Source organism: Bos javanicus, chromosome 26 (genome assembly GCF_032452875.1).
Source record: "Bos javanicus breed banteng chromosome 26, ARS-OSU_banteng_1.0, whole genome shotgun sequence".
In the NCBI taxonomy this organism is placed as follows: Eukaryota; Metazoa; Chordata; class Mammalia; order Artiodactyla; family Bovidae; genus Bos; species Bos javanicus.
Window position 1 is genome coordinate 46317082 of NC_083893.1, and position 15410 is coordinate 46332491.

A 15410-nucleotide genomic window follows, 5' to 3' on the forward strand; every position below is an offset into this window, starting at 1 on the left:
GGCTTCCCAGGTGGCTCAGTGGTAAAAAGAATCTGCCTGCTGATGCAGGAGATGCTGGTTCAATCCCTGGGTGGCGATGATCCCCTGGAGGAGGAAATGGCAACCCACTCCAGTATTCTTGCCTGGAGAATTCCATGGACAGAAGAGCCTGGTGGGCTATAATCCATAATGTCACAAAGAGTCAGACACGATGGAACGACTGAGCACAGCACATTTTTAGTATTGGGGAGGGCCGAATTTCATCTGTTCTTTCTTCTTTCTTGTAACTGGCTGTGCCATTTTATGAAACAGTTTGAGCATGTCTACAGCTCCATGGCAGGTACTTTGCACAATGCCCTAGAAGACACCCAGTCCTGTCCTCATGGATCTCAGAGTCTGGTTAGGGGATGGATGAGACCTCAGCCAAGTAGGACTCAGTCTGTTGAAGGACAAGTGGTGAGCACTGGGCAGAACAGGGCAGAGCAGAGGGGCCTTTCACACAGACGTTGGGGGACACCCAGAGAATGAGTAGACTTGGACAGACTTGCAGGAGAGTCAGGAGTGGGGAGGAGCAGTAATTGCTACCTCCCAGATATGAGGGGGAGCCCCCCACTGTGAAGGAACGGCTGGAAGACCCGCAGGGAGGAGGCGGCTCAGGGAGGCTGGGGAGCTGGGTGGGGTCCAGTTGTGGGGTCCCCTCCACGTCTCCCCAAGTGGACTTGCTTCTCATCGTGGGTGACTCCAGGCATGTTTGATTCCTCTGTGAGGACTTTCTCAGAGATTTCATGCTCCGAAAAATCAAGCTGCTTTTCTTTCTTTCCCTTTTTTCTAAACAATTCTGCCTTTAGGCCATGACTGGGACAAGAGCAAGATGGGCATCCATGCTGGGGAAGGCGGGGGGGCATAGGATGGGGAGCTGAGGGCAAGAGAGGGGCAGGTGGGACTCTCCCTCAAAGGAAGAAGATATGGCTCTGGGTTTTGCTAAACTTCACTCCATTAAATGAAGCCTCGTTATGGCTACACCTCAGTGAAAGCGACGTGCCCCACAGCAGGAGTGGGCCTTGTGTGTTTGAAGGACACCCAACAAGCAGCTCAGTTTGTTGAAGGACATGTGGTGAAGACCAGGCAAGGATGAGCAGAGAGGCCTTTCACACAGACTTTGGGGGTGTCCTCACCATTAGGGGGTTAGAATAGAAAACAGGGTCCAGAATGGTGGTGGCTAAAAGACAAGGAAGGGAAAAGCCCATGAAAATAGAACAAAGGAAGGTCTGAGGACCAGAGTGAGGACCTCAGGTAGAACAAACAGCACTCCTGGTGAGCCCAATTTACACAGGGCAGGCCCAGGGGGGAGGAAAAGACATGAAAAGAGGGGCCAAAGGGCCGGGGTCTCTGTCTCTCTCTCTTCTCTTTGCGTCTTTTGGGTCATCATGCCCTCAAGCCTCAAGGAGGTATTTTCCTTTATTTTCTAAATAAAACTGAGCTGTAACACGGAGCTGTAACACTGGTCCATCCGAGAGCTGTAAAGCTCGTCCGTCGCTTCAAATTTTTGTTGTGACGAGACACAACAGAAGAAATTACACACTCCTCTGCCACTCACCATCAGAGTCTGTGATGTATTTTGGGGGAAGGCGTGAGTGGGGAGAAATGTACACCCCCAGCAGGGGCCAGCAAGCCAACAAGAGCCCTCCATCCCATATGGCGGCTCTGGCAGAAGCAGATGACCTTTCCCACGTGGCCCTGACCTTAAGGGATGACACTCAGCACAGGTCAGGGCTGGAGGTGTCCTTCCGCCTCCCAGAATCACAACGGAGCATAGCCAGAGGGCACAGGGCATGAGCCGGGGGCGTCCCTGGAAACCATGTGTGGAAAGGGCCAGGAATTCAGAAGTCACTCAGAAAGATGCCTGCTCATAGTGCCCCGGCTCCTCAGCTGCTGATGCAAAAGCACAGCAATTTGGGAGGTTAAAAATAATCAGTTTGGGAACGGGAATATTTCTGAATTAGCATAATTTATACTATTTTAAAGTGCTTGTTAACAGTTAATTTAGCATCATGAACACTTGCATTGGAGAGGAGGGCACTTAATATCGAGTGAGGAGCTACCTGGAAAAGACAGGGTTATTTTTAAGCTCCTACATATTTTTGATTTCTCTGCAGGGAACACAGATGATGTACGTGGGTTTTTAATGCCTTGCTGAAGTTTTTTCCCCTGAAAAGTAAACTTTGGAAGGCAAAGCTATCATCATAGAGAAGGAACATCAGACTCATCTCTCAGTGTTTCAGAAATATTAGTAATGTGAGGGTTCTTCATATTATTTTAGCCTTCGAGTAAAGAGACGCTGCTTCCTTTGGTTTGACAGACTCCAGAGGAGGCTCAATCATTGCCCTGGAGACAGAGTGGGCAGAGATGGGGCCCATGGCTGCAGCTTCTCCTCCCTTGATCACCCCTTGGGGAAAGCAATGCCTCCCTGAGGGAGGATCACTGGGAATTAAATATGAAGACAGAAGGATGGAATTGCCCCGAGAAAAAGAAATGCAAAAAGGCAAAATGGCTGTCTGAGGAGGCCTTACAAATAGCTGAGAAAAGAAGAGAAACTAAAGGCAAAGGAAAAAAGGAAAGATACACTTATTTGGATGCGGAGTTCCAAGGAATAGCAAGGGGAGACAAGAAAGCCTCCTCAGCCATCAGTGCAAAGAAATAGAGGAAAACAGCAGAATGGGCAAGTCCAGAGATCTCTTCAAGAAAATTAGAGATAACCAAGGGAACATTGGCTTAAAGCTCAACATTCAGAAAACGAAGATCATGGCATCCGGTCCCACCACTTCATGGGAAATAGATGGGGAAACAGTGGAAACAGTGTCAGACTTTATTTTTCTGGGCTCCAAAATCACTACAGTTGGTGACTGCAGCCATGAAATTAAAAGACGCTTACTCCTTGGAAGGACAGTTATGACCAACCTAGACAGCATATTCAAAAGCAGAGACATTACTTTGCCAACAAAGGTTCGTCTAGTCAAGGCTATGGTTTTTCCAGTGGTCATGTATGGATGTGAGAGTTGGACTGTGAAGAAGGCTGAGCACCGAAGAATTGATGCTTTTGAAGTGTGGTGTTGGAGAAGACTCTTGAGAGTCCCTTGGACTGCAAGGAGATCCAACCAGTCCATTCTGAAGGAGATCAGCCCCGGGATTTCTTTGGAAGGAATGATGCTAAAGCTGAAACTCTAGCACTTTGGCCACCTCATGTGTAGAGCTGACTCATTGGAAAAGACTCTGATGCTGGGAGGGATTGGGGGCAGGAGGAGAAGGGGACAACAGAGGATGAGATGGCTGGATGGCATCACTGACTCGATGGACGTGAGTCTGAATGAACTCCGGGAGTTGGTGATGGACAGGGAGGCCTGGCATGCTGCGATTCATGGGGTCGCAAAGAGTCGGACACGACTGAGCGACTGATCTGATCTGATCTGAAGGGAACATTTCATGCAAAGATGGGCTTAATAAAGGACAGAAATGGTATGGACCTAACAAAAGCTGAAGATATTAAGAAGAGGTGGCAAGAATACACAGAAGAACTGTACAAAAAAGATCTTCATGACCAAGATAATCACAATGGTATGATCACTCACCTAGAGCCAGACATCCTGGAATGTGAAGTCAAGTGGCCCTTAGGAAGCATCACTACAAACAAAGCTAGTGGAGGTGATGGAATTCCAGCTGAGCTATTTCAAATCCTGAAAGATGATGCTGTGAAAGTGCTGCACTCAATATGTCAGCAAATTTGGAAAACTCAGCAGTGGCCACAGGACTGGAAAAGGTCAGTTTTCATTCCAATCCCAAAGAAAGGCAACGCCAAAGAATATTCAAACTACTGCACAGTTGCACACACTAGCAAAGTAATGCTCAAATTCTCCAAGCCAGGCTTCAACAGTACATGAACCATGACCCTCCAGATGTTCAAGCTGGATTTAGAAAAGGCAGAGGAACCAGAGATCAAATTGCCAACATTCACTGGATCATTGAAAATGCAAAAGAGTTCCAGAAAAGCATCTATTTCTGCTTTATTGACTATACCAAAGCCTTTGACTGTGTGGATCACAACAAACTGTGGAAAATCCTTCAAGACATGGGAATACCAGACCACCTGACCTGGCTCCTGAGAAATCTGTATGCAGGTCAAGAAGCAACAGTTAGAACTGGACATGGAACAACAGGCTGGTTCCAAACTGGGAAAGAAGTACATCAAGGTTCTATGTTGTCATTATGTTTATTTAACTTATATGCAGAGTACATCCTGTGAAATGCCGAGCTGGATGAAGCACAAGCTGGAATCAAGATTGCCAGGAGAAATATCAATAACCTCAGATATGCAGATGGTACCACCCTTTTGGCAGAAAGCAAAGAGGAGCTAAAGAGCTTCTTGATGAAAGTGAAAGAGGAGAGTGAAAAAGCTGGCTTAAAACTCAATATTCAGAAAACTAAGATCATGGCATCTGATCCCATCACTTCATGGCAAATAGATGGGGAAACAATGGAAACAGTGAGAGACTTTATTTTGGGGGGCTCCAAAATCACTGTAGATGGTGACTGTAGCCATGAAATTAAAAGACACTTGCTCCTTGGAAAAAAAGCTATGACCAACCTGGACAGCATATTAAAAAGCAGAACAACGACATTACTGTCCTGACAAAAGTCCATTTATTCAAAGCTATGGTTTTTCCAGTGGTCATGTATGGATGTGAGAGTTGGACTATAAAGAAAGCTGAGCTCCGAAGAATTGATGCTTTTGAACTGTGGTGTTGGAGAAAACTCTTGAGAGTCCCTTGGACTGCAAGGAGATCCAACCAGTCCATCTTAAAGGAAATCAACCCTGTATATTCATTGGAAGAACTGATGCTGAAGCTGAAACACCAACACTTTGGCCACGTGATGCAAAGATCTGACTCACTGGAAAAGACCCTGATACTGTGAAAGATTGAAGACAGGAGGAGAAGGGGAAAACAGAGGATGAGATGGTTGGATGGCATCACCGACTAGATGGACATGAGTTTGAGCAAGCCCCAGGAGAGGGTGAAGGACAGGAGGCCTGGCGTGCTGCAGTCCATGGGGTCGCAGAGTTGAACACGACTGAGCAACTGAACTGAATGGAACAGGGACCTCAGTACCTCTTGCTGAGTGAAGAGAAAGTTTACATGAAATAAATTACAGAGAACGTTCAACGATATGAGAGTCATTCCAGGCCCAGTTCCCAGAACTTCAGGGTGGGTGATGGACCAGCAGAGAGGAAATGGGAGGCCCACTTCCTCTGCAAGGCAAACTTGAACTTCAAACCCTGCTGTACTGGAGAGCACACATTCATCATGGTCATCCTTCTGACTGCTTTGCCATCAGTAGTAAACAGTGTGGGGTCCACAACTGTAAAAGACACTTGCTTTAGAAAAGTGGAAAACAGACCCAGAACTTTGTCCCGGAGAGACCCTTAGAGCTCACATGGCTCAACATCCTCAGTTATGAGACTCTCCACTCATCAGGATGTGTAACATGAATCTGACAGGCACGAGGCACTGGGCAGCCTCCCACAGCTGGTTTTCTATATGGTGAGATCTGTAAGTATTTATGTATTTATTTGGCTGCACTGAATCTTGGGGGCAGGAGAAGGAGACGACAGAGGATGAGATGGCTGGATGCCATCATTGACTCGATGGACGTGAGTCTGAGTGAACTCCAGGAGTTGGTGATGGACAGGGAGGCCTGGCGTGCTGCGATTCATGGGGTCCCAAAGAGTCAGACACGACTGAACGACTGAACTGAACTGAACTGAATCTTAGTTGCAGCATGTGGGATCTTGTTCCCTGACCTGGGGTCGAACCTGGATCCCTTCGTTAGAAGCATGGAGTCTTAGCCACTGGACTACCAGGGAAGTCCTGATGGTGACAATTTTAGAACTCACTTCAGATTAGAAATGGGAGGTTTAGTAAGCGAGTCTCATTTTTCTGAAGGCTCCAAGCCTCCCCAACTAGTGTTAAGCATCACTCAGTACTAAAACCCAGCAACAGATTGGGCTGCTTTACTGGGCCAGTTTATTTTTCTCTACAAGTGTGACAAAGGAGCCCATGGGGCTGCAGTTAGTTTCCTGACAACGATGCTATTATGAGCCAGAGCTGCAGTTCCTGAAGATGGCTGTTCATGCTACAGTACCTTACCAAATCGTGTGTGTATTAATTACTCAAAGTTATTATCCTTCCAATAATTTGGTAGTGACCATTTCACATTACCTCTCACAGATATCTATGATGAAAGAAAAAGAAGATGGTTAAGGGCAGGGGTGGCCAGGTCTTCCCCCAGCCTGGCCGGTGCATACCTTCACTGACAGAAGGGGCCAAGTCCATCTTCACACTGTAGCCAAGACCTTGGGTGACTCCATCTTTGAGAAAAGTTGATTCAAAGAAGCATGAGAATTGAAATCAATGGTCTTGCGGAAATCCACGAGTCTAACAGAAGGGGAGGAGCAGCGGGCATGTTTTTTGAAAGTCCTGCAAAGCAACTTAAAAATACCCTCTCCCCCTCAAAAAAAATACCCTCTCCCCATCCCTGTCACCCTTCAGCCTCCACCCAAACGCACCTGAGTCCCTACACTCTCTTCCCCTTTCCCTGTTCTCTCTGGAACCTCTGGGAGAGCTCACACCTTCCTACCCCCAAATGTTTGTGTGTCTACGCATTTTCACGGGTCATTCTCCCCTCTGTTGGAAGTCTTTCCTTCCAGTTCTCCGCTCTTTGTTCCCAGGGTCCTGTCAGCCTCCCTGAAGACCACAGAAGACATCTGGCAACTGGAAACTCTTCCTGGGTGGGCAAGGAGGAGCCCGGAAGGGCTGTACACCCACCATGGGTTCCTGCTCTGTGATTACGGCACATGTGCGTCAAAGAAGAGTGATGACTCTGAGAAAGGACATGGACATCTTCCTGCTTCGAAGACCCCTGCCTCCCTCGTGCCAGCTGCCACCCCTTCTCCTCCTGGGCATCCCTCCTCCCCAGTTGGGGCAGCCCCCACCAGACCCTCTGCACACGCTCAGCTCCTGCTGCAGGTGGAGAGCTGCTGGCTGTCTGGTGTCCACTTTGTCCCTGGTATTGTGTCTTCAGACACCATTTGCTCTTTCTACTGGGGAAGGGGCAGGCTGGATGCAGAGAGAAGCCATCTGTTTTCTCTGGAACTGGAGCTTGGGTCAACTGTAACTGTTCACCACATTAGTGAATCCACCTTGTCCTCGTTCCAACCTGTGTAAGACCAGCAGACACAGTCACCTTGCCCCTTTGGTGGCCAACGATTTGCCATATTCTCATCACCAGCCCTTAGGTCTCCCTGACCTGACAGTGAGTGTGGAGATGGGGTCTTTAGACTTGGATTCCCACTGGTTTAGGGTGGCCCCAGGGGATCAACTGCCCTGCACCTCTGCCTAATTTTCACTCACTGAAAAACCTGCCATTAATTTCACAGACTCATAGAAAGAGCCAAAAAAAAAAAAAAGCAAATCAGCAAGTCTCAATCCCAGTCTTCCCTCTCTCTATCAGTTCAAACTGTTCAGTTCAGTTCAGTCGCTCAGTCAATTCTTTGCGACTCCATGAATCACAGCACGCCAGGCCTCCCTGTCCATCACCAACTCCCAGAGTTTACTCAAACTCATGTCCATCGAGTTGGTGATGCCATCCAGCCATCTCATCCTCTGTTGTCTCCTTCTCCTCCTGCCCCCAATCCCTCCCAGCATCAGGGTCTTTTCCAATGAGTCAGCTCTTCACATGAGGTGGCTAAAGTACTGGACTTTTAGCTTTAGCATCATTCCTTCCAAAGAAATCCCAGGGCTGATCTCCTTCAGAATGGACTGGTTGGATCTCCTTGCAGTCCAAGGGACTCTCAAGAGTCTTCTCCAACACCACAGTTCAAAAGCATCAATTCTTCCACACTCAGCTTTCTTCACAATCCAACTCTCACATCCATACATGACCACTGAAAAAACCATAGCCTTGACTAGATGGATCTTTGTTGGCAAAGTAATGTCTCTGTTTCTTAATATGCTATCTAGGTTGGTCATAACTTTCCTTCCAAAGAGTAAGCGTCTTTTAATTTCATGGCTGTAATCACCATCTGCAGTGATTTTGGAGCCCAAAAAATAGTCTGACAGTGTTTCCACTGTTTCCCCATCTATTTCCCATGAAGTGATGGGACCAGATGCCATGATCTTCATTTTCTGAATGTTGAGCTTTACGCCAACTTTTTCACTCTCCTTTTTCACTTTCATCAAGAGGCTTTTTAGTTCCTCTTCACTTTCTGCCATAAGGGTGGTGTCATCTGCATATCTGAGGTTATTGATATTTCTCCCAGCAATCTTGATTCCAGCTTGTGCTTCTTCCAGCCCAGCGTTTCTCATGATGTACTCTGCATATAAGTTAAATAAGCAGGGTGACAATATACAGCCTTGATGTACTCCTTTTCCTATTTGGAACCAGTCTGTTGTTCCATTTCCAGTTCTAACTGTTGCTTCCTGACCTGCATACAGGTTTCTCAAGAGGAAGGTCAGGTGGTTTGGTATTGTCTGATATTCCCATCTCTTTCAGAAATTTCCACAGTTCATTGTGATCCACACAGTCAAAGGTTTTGGCATAGTCAATAAAGCAGAAATAGATATTTTTCTGGAACTCTCTTTCTTTTTCCATGATCCAGCGGATGTTGGCAATTTGATCTCTGGTTCCTCTGCCTTTTCAAAAACCAGCTTGAACATCTGAAAGTTCATGATTCATGTATTGCTGAAGCCTGGCTTGGAGAATTTTGAGCATTACTTTACTAGCATGTGCTACTGCTGCTGCTGCTAAGTCGCTTCAGTCGTGTCCGACTCTGCAACCCCATAGACGGCAGCTCACTAGTCTCCTCTGTCCCTGTGTGAGATGAGTGCAATTGTGCAGTAGTGTGAGCATTCTTTGGCATTGCCTTTCTTTGGGATTGGAATGAAAACTGATCTTTTCAAGTCCTATGGCCACTGCTGAGTTTTCCAAATTTGCTGGCATATGGAGTGCAGCACTTTCACAGCATCATCTTTCAGGATTTGAAATAGCTCAGCTGGAATTCCATCACCTCCACTAGCTTTGTTTGTAGTGATGCTTCCTAAGGGCCACTTGACTTCATTCCATTCCAGGATGTCTGGCTCTAGGTGAGTAATCACACCACTGTGATTATCTTGGTTGTGAAGATCTTTTTTGTACAGTTCTTCTGTGTATTCTTGCCACCTCTTCTTAATATCTTCAGCTTTTGTTAGGTCCATACCATTTCTGTCCTTTATTGAGACCATCTTTGCATGAAATATTCCCTTGGTATCTCTAATTTTCTTGAAGAGATCTCTAGCCTTTCCCATTCTGTTGTTTTCCTCTATTTCTTTGCATTGATCGCTGAGGAAGGCTTTCTTATCTCTCCTTGCTATTCTTTGGAACTCTGCATTCAGATGCTTATATCTTTCCTTTTCTCCTTTGCTGTTTGCTTTTCTTCTTTTCTCAACTATTTGTAAGGCAGCCATTTTGCTTTTTTGTATTTCTTTTCCATTTCTTTTCCTGTCTCTATGGCAAGGCTAAATCTCACCCTTTGCATCTCTTGCTAGAGATTTCTCTGACAGGATGGGAAATGCCATCTTGAGTCTAGGGATACGGATCATAGAAAAATCTTAAACTTTGGTCTCTTTTCAAAGAGCCAGCCTTTAGTTCTGGTGATTTTCCCCAGTTGGTTTTCTGCTCTCTATTTCATTTGTTCTTCGTTCACCTTCCGTACGTCTCTGCTGCTTCTTGCTGTGTGTCTAGCTTGTTCTCCTCGCAGGTGTTGGCTGCTTACGGCTGCGAGCGTGCCCCTGGTCACCCCTCTGGTCTGGCTGAGAAGATGAGGGGACGTAACGTGCGGTCAGTGCCAGACACAATGGAGGCAGCGTGTGTCCTTCTTGGACTTTGGAAATCTCCATCTAGGGGAGTGGGTGCTGTGATTGACTCCATTTGCAGTGGGGGCATGCAGCGACAGGGCAGCATGACTGAAACTGACTGGTCATCATGTGGCCGTGGGTGGGTGGGTGTTCTTTCTTGGGGAAGAAGACGTGTGGATACAAGGAACACTCATTGCAGGACTTGGTGGGGGTAGGCTGTGCAGGTCTTCTGTTGTCTGGGATGGCATGAGGTTCTTACAGGACCACCGTCACCCTGAGCTTGACCCGGGCTGGTAAATGAAGGGATTTTTGGGGGACTGTTGGAGTCCAGACCCACGCACCCTGAAAGCACTGACTCTCACATCAGTGAATTTCCCAAACTGCTTTGATAACTCCAGCCCCACCTCATTGGTATTTGCACATGAACGAAGGAGTGGGGACACTGGAGGGGGGCATTCTCTCAATTAATCATAATTTTCACCTAGGATGTGGCCAAGTCTTTCCCATCAAAGGAAGGTCCCCATTTCCACACCAACAGGCCAGGTAATGTTTCGCTCAGCACACGTGTTCCCCGTGATGCCTCAGAGGAGCAGAGGGGGAAGTGGGCAGAGGGGGGAATGGAGTGGGAGTTTGGGATTAGCCGATGCAACCAATTATGTATAGAAAGGATGAACAACCAGATCCTACTGTAGAGCCCACGGTATTATATTCAGCATCCTCTGATAAACCATAATGGAAAAACATATGAAAAAGAATGTGTATATATATATATATATATATATATATATATATATATAACTGAATCTCTGTTGCACAGAAGAAATTAGCACAACATTGTAAATCAACTATACTTCAACAAAATATTTTTTTTAAAAAGAGCACAAGACATGTGGCAAAATGAATTAATGTTTCTGAGCTCCAGAGGGATGCCTTTGTCCCAGCTCCTCCCAGGACACCTCTGCCCTGTGGAGCAGCCAGTGGAGGCTTGCACAGAGTAGGCGAGTGGTTCTAGAATGCTTGGCCACCTCCTCTCCTCCAAGGCAATGGGGCCAGGCAGGTGCTTTGAGCAGCAGCTGAAGACTCAGCAGAGCCCTGCTTAGCTCCTGGGAGATGCTGCAGAGGCCCGTCTCCTGGGACCTCGGGTGTCTAAGCGTGTGTGTGTGTGCGCGTGTGTTGGTGCACAAGCGCATGCGAGATGCTTTAGAAGAGGCTGCTAACAAATAGCTAGCTGTTGAAACCAAAAGGTCATTTGTGGAGCACCTGTTTGTGTCTTTCTCGATGCACCAGACACCCTCTCTGCGTTATTAGACAGGATCATATCCACTTGACAGGAGAGCAAGCTGAGCAGACACCCAGCACTTCAGCCCGGATCTAACTGGCTTCAAGTAGGACCCTGCACTCCACCCTGCTCCCAGCTGTCTGCAGGAAGTGAGAAGGATGTGCTAATCCACCTGGGGCCCAGTGAGGGTTTCAGCCTCCTTCCCCCTCCTCCCAAGCACTTCCCTCCACACACAGGGTCACAGGAGGAGGTCTTCTATCAGCAGCAGCTCCAAGTGTGAGCTTGGAAAAGGCACAGCTTGAAAAGGCACAGCATCCTCACGGCATATGACACAGCCCAGGAACCGCACTGACAAGTCGCCCATCTCGGCAGAGTGTGGTCTGTGACCGGCTTACAGATCCTCGGTGCTGAAGTGGGCAGGTGAGTCCTGCTCCATCATCTCCTCCGTATGCACCTTTCACTTCCCCACGCAAACCACCTGTCTCAGGTTCCACACTTTGGAAAAACCTGGGCTACATCAGAGGCTGTGGGACAGTGTGAATCAGAGCCTCCTCCCCACCCTGGAAGGAGGTCCCAGGGGAGAAGCCCCTGCCCCCACAGGAGGGATTAAGTATTGGAAACCCAGGCCAGCCACATCAATGCAGGGGCAGGAGGTGTCAGTGACCAGGACAGGACAGCAAGCCAGAGGAAACACTTTGGCCACCCTCCACCTGTGTGCTGGACTGGCTCTGGGAAAGGCCTTGGGGTTTTACTAAGGGCAGAGAGAGACAGCCTGCCATCAGAAAACAGAACTCACAGGAGAAGCCGCAGTGCACACAATCTGCCAGCAGAGGGCGCAGGAAGTCACGGGAAGACTCAGGACTCAGGGGCGCCCCCATGTCCCTCTGTTGTCTGCTTGTCTCAGTTCCGCTCAGTCGTGTCCGACTCTTCGAGACCCCATGGACTGCAGCACGCCAGACCTCCATGTCCATCACCAATTCCCAGAGCTTACGCGAACTCATGTCCTTCCAACCATCTCATCCTCTGTCGTCCCCTTCTCCTCCTGCCTTCAATCTTTCCCAGCATCAGGGTCTTTTCCAATGAGTCAGTTCTTCACATCAGGTGGCCAAAGTATTGGAGTTTCAGCTTCAGTATCAGCCCTTCCAATAAACATTCAGGACTGATCTCCTTCAGAACGGACTGGTTGGATCTCCTTGCAGTCCAAGGGACTCTCAAGAGTCTTCTCTAGCACTATAGATCAAAAACATCAGTTCTTTGGTGCTCGGCTCTCTTTATAGTCCAGTTCTCACATCCCTAATTTGCGCCTGGACTCACTTGTTACCTGGCACGCCTTCCTTTCTCGTATCCTTAGGGCCTCGTCCATCATTTCCTTCCAAACCTAGTTAGAACTGAGCCTGGTCACAGGGTCCAAGCTGCCACCAGCTGCATAGCTCACCCCACTCCACTCCCAAAGAAAGTGGACTTGGCTTTCAATAACCTTAACATTTTTGGTCTCCCATTAGCCCCTCATTCTGGGCTCTTTCCACATTAAACATACAACTAACAATTACTGCATGAGTTAAACCATCACACGAAGTTATGAGAAACTTTTGAGAATGAAAAACGAAGTCAGCAGAAACCAATGTCAGGAGCGATAATAACAAGAAAAAAAAACTAAAAATGCATAATCTTTAATATATGACTCTCTCCTGGGCATATCGACTTTGAAAACATCCAAGTGCCTATCTTGCTGAACTCCTTTGTATGATAAAACATTAAGCTCCTCAATAATGAATTCCAGAATCCAGGATAGGTCTGTATGGAGCCCTGCCTGGCCATGATAGCCATTGTGAGCCTTACCAAGGTGTATTTATGCACAGAGAGTCTTCCGCTTCAGATTTTGCACAGATCCATGGTCAGCTCCATGAGTCCAGGAAAACACTCTGGACTTCATGGTCTAGAGCCTGTCACCTTTATGAACCAAGTCAAGGTCCAGCCTCTAGTTCCTTCTCTCTGTCCACCCTAGAACTTGCTTGCTGGAGGGGCTCTTATTTCAAAACGACAGCTGGACACCCAGAACAGGATGAATACAGTGGTGCCTCCCTGGTTCTTACGATGCCAGCTGTCTGGTCAGTGCCAGCCGGGTCCATTCACACCACCACTGTTGAGCTTCTGAGTCCTGAGCCCCGCTTTCCCTTTGCAGGTCTTCTGCAGGCACCCCTGCAGGCCCAGTCTTGTCCGGTCACATGGCGAGCTTTTAGGAGATGAGGCCCCTGAGTCAGAAAGCACCTCAGAAGGTGGTCTGGGATCATGCGGAGGAAAGCCGTCCCTGGGGGCTCAGCAGAAGGGAAGAACTCACTTCACAACCGGGTTGTGTAGACGCTGATTCCCCAGCTGGGCCACACAACAGGCAGAGGAGTTTCCCAGCATTCCCTGCTCTCTGCTCTCAACCCGGCCCCTTCCGTCACAGCCCCTGAGACTTGCCTGATTGTTAAGCATGCTGTCCACCCATCGTGAAAGCAATGCTCCCAGGAAGACTGCCAGCTGTGTCCTCAGTAGTATTATAGACCTCATCTCCAGAGGAGCTGAACACGATACTAAGGATAGTATTCGTCAGTGAGAAAAGGGTTTCGTTACTCCAGGGTGCATATTGCCTTGTTACGAGAGGAGAGAGTGCAAGAGGGCGCCTGGTTTTAGCCTCCAAGGCTATGGTCCATGCATCAGGGTGGGCTGGGGGCTGGTCTAGCTTCCCAGCCCCTCAGCACCTGGACCTCTGCCCGTACTGGGTGCTTGGCCAGGATGATGGATGGGAGGCAGAATGGATGAATGGCTTGAACAACTTCCCTCCCCCTGCAAAGTGGAATATGTCAGAGAGGAGGAATTCTTCCCTGGGAAATAGAAATAACAAGCAGGGCAGATATGCAGGCTTGACTTACAGGACCACATGGAAGACCACTTTGGCAGAGCTTCCTGCTGCCTGTCTATCCTGGGAATTAATTCAACCTGGGACTCAGAACTCCACAGAGCAAACAACCCAGGCAACTCCCTGCTTCAGGGACTCCATCCTGGGCCTGTGCGCCACTGGACACCCAACCGGTGCCAGCTCCCAGGTCTTACCCACCCCTGACATGCCAAGAAGTCATCAAATCATAGCAAGTGTGACTGAAGGATTCGTGCATGCAAGGTAAATCGTTCAGCCATGTCCAACTCTTTGCAACCCTATGGACTATAGCGCATCAGGCTTCTCTGTCCATGGGATTTCCCAGGTAGGAATACTGGAGTGGATTGCCATTTCCTCCTCTAGAGCATCGTCCCGATCCAGAGATCAAACCCACATCTCTTGCGTCTCCTGCATTAGCAGGCAGATTCTTTACCATCTGGAAAGCCCCTGGTTGAAGGGTAACGAGTCCTTATTGAACAACTGGCTTTAGAAACAGAAATGGGATTACTGTGTAAGTGGGGGTTACCAGTATTCATGGCAAAGGGTGACGGAATTAAATGTGATGGACAGACGTGTTCAATAGCATCAGAGCTTGGGGTTTTGATTTTTGTGATACCTTCTTGATAGATTTAAAAATTATTTTTGGCTTCTTTGTTTTCACCTTCTTTTGAAATTTGTTTTGGTTTAGTTGTGCTTCCCTAAAACAATCACCTGTTTCATTCAAATTTTAAAATGCCTTGCTTTTTTAGAGTTGCTTATTCTTCGTCTTTGAAATGATTGCATTGGCTTTTATCCTTTTCTCACTCACAACGGTGTGCTTTCGTCGTCAATCATTTTTCCTGATTAGATTTTCGAGAGGCTTGTCTGTTTCACTGTTTTTGTTTTTTTTTTTTTTTTTTTATAGAAACAGTGCTTGGGTCTGCCTGAGTCTTGAGTTTTAAAAATATATTCCAGTTTCATTATTTTCTCTTGATTAATTTATTCATCATGTTTTTCTCAGGTTATTTTTCTCATTCACTTTAGTTGAATGATAAGCATGCTTACAATTTTTCAATTTAATAATAAAGAACGTATAAGAGTATAACTGAGGATTTTACATTTGAAGTTCCCATTGTCATTATTAAATAAATATTCTATGATTGCAATTCTGATCTCCTCTTGTCTCAAATGTTAACTACAGGACTGAAAAGTTTTACTTTCAAAATATTTTAAGATTTCTTTTAAATCATACATTTGTAATTTGATTGCATTGTGATCTGAGAAAGTGACTTAAACATTCTTTACTTTA